This window comes from Gorilla gorilla, chromosome 6 (genome assembly GCF_029281585.2).
Source record: "Gorilla gorilla gorilla isolate KB3781 chromosome 6, NHGRI_mGorGor1-v2.1_pri, whole genome shotgun sequence".
NCBI classification, from domain to species: domain Eukaryota; kingdom Metazoa; phylum Chordata; class Mammalia; order Primates; family Hominidae; genus Gorilla; species Gorilla gorilla.
In genome coordinates this window covers 149,318,796-149,325,516 of record NC_073230.2, presented here as the reverse complement: position 1 = coordinate 149,325,516, position 6,721 = coordinate 149,318,796, and the positions used below count along the sequence as shown (strand labels likewise).

Here is a 6,721-nt window from a genome sequence, read left to right as displayed (position 1 = left end):
TGCCTTGGCCAGGTGAGGGCCCGTGCAGAGCCACAGCTCCAGGTTGCCTTCGCCCGCACCTGTGCCACTTTGCTGAAGCCTAACATCTCAAGCTAGTGAGACGCTCTCTGAGACCCACTGTGCTAAAGGTTCTGGGTCAGCAGTTGGTGGGGATTCTGAGTGCTCCGTGGCCCTCAGCTCCTGATTTTCAGCAATCTAGAAAGATGAGGAATCCCAAGCCAGGATGACGCTCCTCTGCAGCCCCGTTTATTATGCCGGCATCCCTGTGCCAGCTAGGACGTTAGATATGGGCATTACAGGTGCAACTGGTAATCCTGTCTGGGGAGGCCCTGATTTTATCATGAGCAAGTGCATTGTGGGGGATACATACAGTTGGAAGAGCAAGTCTTTCCCTCAACAACTTTATCATCTAATGTGAAACAAGTGCTTGCTTTGACAGCACATATACTAAAAAATTGGAATGATACAGAGAAGATTAGCATGGCCCCTGTGCAAGGATGACATGCAAATTCATGAAGCATTCCATTAAAAAATTAAAATAATGTGAAACAAAATGAGAACAGAACCACTGATCCTTTGTTATGTAAATGACCCATCCTTAGTACTGGGTTCTGTGGGTGCTCATTACCCCAGCTGCTGGAGACATGGGTGGCTGATGGCTGCTCTTAGTTGAGTCCCTTTCCAGGAATTGCCCTCCTTGCTCAAGGTCACCCCTTTCCCCCAGGGCAGCCCATGTTAAGGACTGGTCAATGCCCAGGTGTGGTCCCCTAGCTCCAATTCAGGGCAGCTCTGAAGGGCCATCCCAGCTCCAGAGCTCCCTGTGGGATCCTGGGATCGACTGAGGCTCCTCCCTCTGCCCCACCTGTTCCCTTCACTCCCCATCAGTGACAGATCCTGGGGCCATGCTCTGCATCCAGTCTCATCTCAGAATCTGTTTCCTCTGGGAACTCAAGAAATCTATTTGTCCCTAAATCTGGGGATGCTAGTGCAGAGGATCAATGCTTCTGGAAGTCCATGCAGTGTTCACATGAAGAAAGAAGTGAATCTGGCAGTAAAAGAGTGTGACTTCGTTTCCCACCCTCTCTGCACTGGCTCCCTGCTTCTGGAACCAGGGAGCCCACTCAGAGGGCCTGCAGCTTTGACCCCGCCTATCTGCTCATCCCCCTTCCACTCGTACTTGGCATTTCCACACCACCTCATGTCCCTTCACATCCTTCCTTGTCCTAACTAATCTCTAAGCTGTGACCTTTTGTCAGTCCCATAAAAGTCACTGGGTAGATACCATCTTCAAGAAGAGATAAAAAGAGGCCAGGTGCCGTGGCTCATACCTGTAATCCCAGCACTTTGGGAGGCCAAAGTGGGAGGACTCCCTGAGCTCAGGAGTTCAAGACCATCTTGGGCAATATAGTGAGACCCTGCCTCCACTAAAAGTTAAAAAAATTAGCTGAGTGTGGTGGCTCACACCTGTGGTCCCAGCTACTCAGGAGGCAGAGGCGGGAGGATCACTTGAACCCAGGAGGTTGAGGCTGCAGTAAGCTGTGATTGTGACACTGCACTCTAGCCTGGGTGAGACAGTGAGACCCTGTCTCAAAAACAAAAACAAGGCCACATAAGGTGGCTCACGCCTGTAATCCCAGCACTCTGGGAGGCTGAGGCAGGCAGATCACCTGAGGTCAGGAGCTTGACATCAGCCTGGCCAACGTGAGAAAACCCCATCCCTACTAAAAATACAGAAAATTAGCTGGGTGTGGTGGTGCACCCCTGTAATCCCAGCTACTCGGGAGGCTGAGGTATGAGAATCTTGAACCTAGGAGGCGGAGGTTGCAGTAAGCTGAGATCGTGCCACTGCACTCCAGCTTGGGTGACACAGTGAGACTCTGTCTCAAAAACAAAAACAAAACAACAACAACAAAAGAGATAAAAATAAAAGAACGTCTGGAAGAAAAATGACACTGAAACTCTGTATTGAATCTTGGTAGTGATCCCCGATTAAGATGCTGTGGGAGTTAATTACAAGCAAATAAATTCTTTAAAGTTAAACATGAAGTTCCCTAAGGAGTTCTGGATGTAAGAACCATTGTCCTTAATAAGAATGACTTGTAGGTCCAACGTAGGGAACTCGCTGAAGGTAATCAAGATAATTCTTAGTTATTCTAATGGCATAATTCCATTTTGTTGGGCAAATAGTAGGCATGCAACATACACTGAGAGAGGAAATGGGTGGGCGAAGCTGAACATTTCTGTCAGATGTTTCTTAATGAATAACACAGATGATATCAGCTAATTTTGAGATTGTAAAGTTATTCCTGCCATGTTCGGGTGAGACTTTTGCAAGCAGTGGCTCCTAATCACTTCCAAGTCCCCTACGTCCTACAGAATATGAAAAATAAAGGTATCTTTGGAAGATGTATGTTAGCTCAAATGTGTCCTGAAAGTTCCTGACCCTCCCAGTAATTAGTTTCTTCTCCCTTTGGAAGGGCACTATCCCTGAGTACTCTCCTCTCTAAAGGTCGAGTATGGCTCAGTCCACTCGCCTCTCTACAAGCCTCTGTCCACCCAGTGAACTCCACCAGGGCAGGGACCACGTGTCTTTATGTCCCTGACCACGGGGCCTGGCACCCTGGAGGTACCTCATAAATATTTATTGAGTGACCAAATAAATTACATGGCATGGGAATAATGGTGATTAATTTTAATTTGGATAAAACGACATTCTTCCAAAATTCTTGAAAGTGATCAAAATGAAACAGAAAGGCAGACATCTATGCCAGTGGCAGCACACAAAACAAAACTGATTAGACAAGTGGAAAAAAAGATGTTTTCTGTGAATCTGGGTTCATTTTATTCTCATCTTCTTTTCTGGAAACTGGGGCTTTCTGTATCTTTTTGACAGAGTGGAGGGCACTGAGTACAAAGAGCATAATGACTTTCTTTGTTTTACCGTAAGACTGACTTCTCCCCCTAGCTTTTAGATTTTGCCTGATTCTCATAAATAGGCAAAAACTGACAGCTTAGATTCCCTCAACATCTTAGCTGTAGCTCCATTTACAAGACTTCAAAATGTATAACAGTAAGTCAACAGTAAACTCAACTGATTGATTTAGAGTTAATGCTTAGGTAAGACAGGTTTTTACATTCATTATATAACATCTTCTATGAGCAAGTTATATACCTTTTAATGCTTCCAAATATCAAAGTAATTTCAAAAGGGCATTCATGTATATTTCACATTTAATATATTTTAATTCCCCATGTTTCTCACTTCCCTTTTTTCCCCCCAGAAACGTCTGTTTCATCATGGCTTCAACTTTTTGTAACAATCGAAAACCCTGGCCCTCATAATTTATTTAAATAAAATCAAATATGCGAAGAAAAAGTTCTGGAAAAGAAAATAATAATAGCTAACATTTACTAACATTATTGAGATTTACTGAGTACCAGAGATATTCTAAACATTTCACTCCTTTCTTTTTTTTTTCTTTTTTTTGAGATGGAGTCTCACTCTGTCTCGCAGTAGTACAATCTTGGCTCACTCACTGCAACCTCCACCTCACAGGTTCAAGTGATCCTCCTGCCTCAGCCTTCCGAATAGCTGGGACTGCAGGTGCATACCACCACACCCAGCTAACTTTTTGTGTTTTTATTAGAGACGGGGTTTCACCATGTTGGCGAGGCTGGTCTCGAACTCCTGACCTCAAGTGATCTGCCAACCTTGGCCTCCCAAAGTGCTGGGATTACAGACGTGAGCCACTGCATCCGGCCATCGCTCCTTACCTCATTGAATCTTCACAACAACTTCCTGAGGTAGATGCTATTAAATTCAGCCCCACCTTGCAGGTGAGGCTCTTGCCCAAGGTCATGCTGGTATTAGGTGGTGGAGCTGGGATGAGAACTCTAGTCTGTAACACGGAGCCTGTGCACTTAAATACACCAGGGTCCTACCTGCCTCCCATGAGATAAGAGGGGGACAGGAGTTCTTGCTTTATCTCTGTTACTAAGAACTCAGATCTTATTATTGCCTGTAAGATTTTCTCCTGTGTTTGGCTGAGCCTGTTTGATCTGAGGCTGCTTGGCTGTGTTCATCCTCTGTGTTCAATGTAAAAGAAGAATCTGCTGCTTTCTCTTCTCTCTTTCTTTCTCTCTTCTGTATTTTGTTGCTATGTATTTTTAGGCTTTTTTATTGGATTCTCATCAAAAGAATATTTCTTTTACTTCTGCTTGGTAGACACTTGAACTTCCTTCCATCCCCGACCCTCCCCCACTACTCAGAGAGCGCCACCAAAAGCAATCGAGAGGTCAGAGGTCAATGGCAGGAATGAAAAGACACCAGCTTGGTCACCTAAACAATAGTTGTAGGTCAGATAATTGAAAACTGAAAGGATAATAAAAACTTCTGCATCTGTGAACCAATTAATTAGGCCCCTGTATCCCTGTGGAATGCGTGCCAAACATCTCAGATTTGGTGTGGGCAGAGCTGACAAAATGCTTTGCTAAGGTAAAACCATCACAGAAAGGCAGAGCTTTCCAGAAAAAGACTTGGCATCTCAGAGACCTTCTATTATCCTATTCATGTATCTCATTCACTATTCCAACAAATATTCATGGTCTGCCTGCTGTGAGCAGGGCACAAGGAGGAGGGAGCGAAAGGCATTTTACCTATGAAGTCAGGGGACTCTAAAGATGGCCCTTTCTCCACTGGGGTAAATGGAGCATGACCTTAGCGAGGCTGGGTGCACCCTGTCACCTGTTCTCCCTCTTCCCATCAGCCATTCAAACCTGACTCGCGCAGCGTGCAATCAGACACCCTCTCTACCTGCCTTTCCTGGACAAAGAGTAAATTTCGTTCTGGAAAGAGAGGCGTTGTGCCCTGCCAACTTAGGGCAACCCACACGCCCAAAGTTAATGAGATTTGGGCTCTGTATTTAGACTTTGGTTGTCCAAACTCCTTAAGTAACCTCCCGCAGAGGGGTTTCCTTATTAAGCAGCTGTCTCTACCTGCTAAACAGCCATTTGTTTCCTGCCTAAGAGTTAAGGGGACTTTCAGCATTCCTGTGCATGGTACCTGACTCTTTAGCACCAGTTCACTGGTATTCATTCAACAGTGTTTACTGAGTAAATAATAATAATAAATATATTCATATGTGTATTCATAAGAAGAGCAATGTACTTATAAAGAGAGGAAGATCATACAGCAGAAGATGGAAGGTTATGTGTGAACTGTTTTTTTCTTTGTATTTCTCTGTAGTTAAAAAGTTTTCTGTGCCAGATTAATTTTAAAATTAGAAATAAAAATGTTATTTTATTTTATTTTTTGAGACAGGCTCTTGCTCTGTCACCCAGGCTGGAGTGCAGTAATGTGATCATGGCTCAATGAAGCCTCAAACTCCTGGGCTCAGGTGATCCTCCCGCCTCAGCCTCCCAAGTAGCTGGGACTGCAGGTGTGCACCACCACACCCAGCTAAAATGCTATTTTATAGTATTATTGATCACTTAGATGAACAAAGCATGTTTCATAGTATTATGTATAGATATACTTCTGCTTCTAGCCGTAACTGAGAAGCAGGGACCAGATTTTCCCTCCCACCTAAAACGATTTAAAAACCAGACAAAATATATGAAAGAACTGTTTTCAGACATTGTACAACAGGCAATGCAGGACCATGAAAACTGAAAAAATGGAAACATATGAGGGGAAGCATGCAATCCCCAGGGATTACTACCTGGAGAGAGTTTTTGGTTCTTAGTACAGGGAGGAGGAACCCAAATGGAGCGCATTGGTGTCCTTGAGTTGAGGAAGAATACTTCAGGGTTTGGGAAAGCCAAGGTGGCTGGAATTTGCAGGGTGGAGTAATGGAGAGGAGAAAATGTCATGCACACACACATATAGAGAAAGAGAAAGAAAACTGAAGATCTGTAGAGGGCTCCTCATGAGTTCTTCATCTGAGTATTAATCGGTGATTGTTTATGAGGAAACAACCAGGGGCTGGGAAAAGAATTACTCAAAAAGAACAGCAGGAACAACCACCACAGCCCACATAGCGCTGGGAATAGTTTCTGCTCTTGCCAACCAGAGTAGAAATACAGGCCTCTGAGTAGAGTTCTCAAAAAGGTATTATCTCAGCACAGGGACCAAGTCAGGTCCAGCTGAGATAACAGCTGCCCTGAACCCCTTGAACAAAGCTTCAAATCCAGCCTAGAAAAGATCAAACTCTTTCTGAGTAATTTAACTGCCTCTCATAGCAAAGTGCAAAAATATTTAAAGAAACACAAAAACTCCAGCACCCAAGAAGGTAAAACTGACAGTGTCTAGCATCCAGGCAAAAATTACCAGGTAAGTGAAAAAGCAGGAAAATATGGCCCATAATGAGGAGAAAAATCAATCAATAGAAACAGACTCAGAAATGACACAGGTGATATAATTTGTAGACAAGAATATTAAAACAGCTATTATACTCCCAGTGTTCAAGACCATAGAGAAGAATATGAGCTTGATAAAGATAAACATGGAAGCTATAAAAATGACCCAAATTGAACTTTCAGAGATGAAAAACATGATGTCTGGGATGAAATGATTATGTAGGAATAGAAAAATTAATTAGGATTTTCTGTCCTTAAGGGCCAAAAACAATACAGTAGCACAGACAGACACATTATCTGCCGAGACCAGCTCGATCAGGGAGACCCTAACCCAGCAGTACTAGAGGAATTAAAGACACACACA

The 6,721-nt window shown here is 43.8% G+C and overlaps 1 non-coding gene across 1 annotated transcript; it reads left to right on the top strand.

Annotated features, from left to right (window-relative positions):
- The first annotated feature begins 423 nt into the window (after positions 1-423).
- On the top strand, positions 424-532 carry LOC115935558 (U6 spliceosomal RNA). The gene has a single exon (XR_004071166.1). It is a non-coding gene; the product is annotated as a U6 spliceosomal RNA (small nuclear RNA).
- The last annotated feature ends 6,189 nt before the right edge of the window (positions 533-6,721 follow it).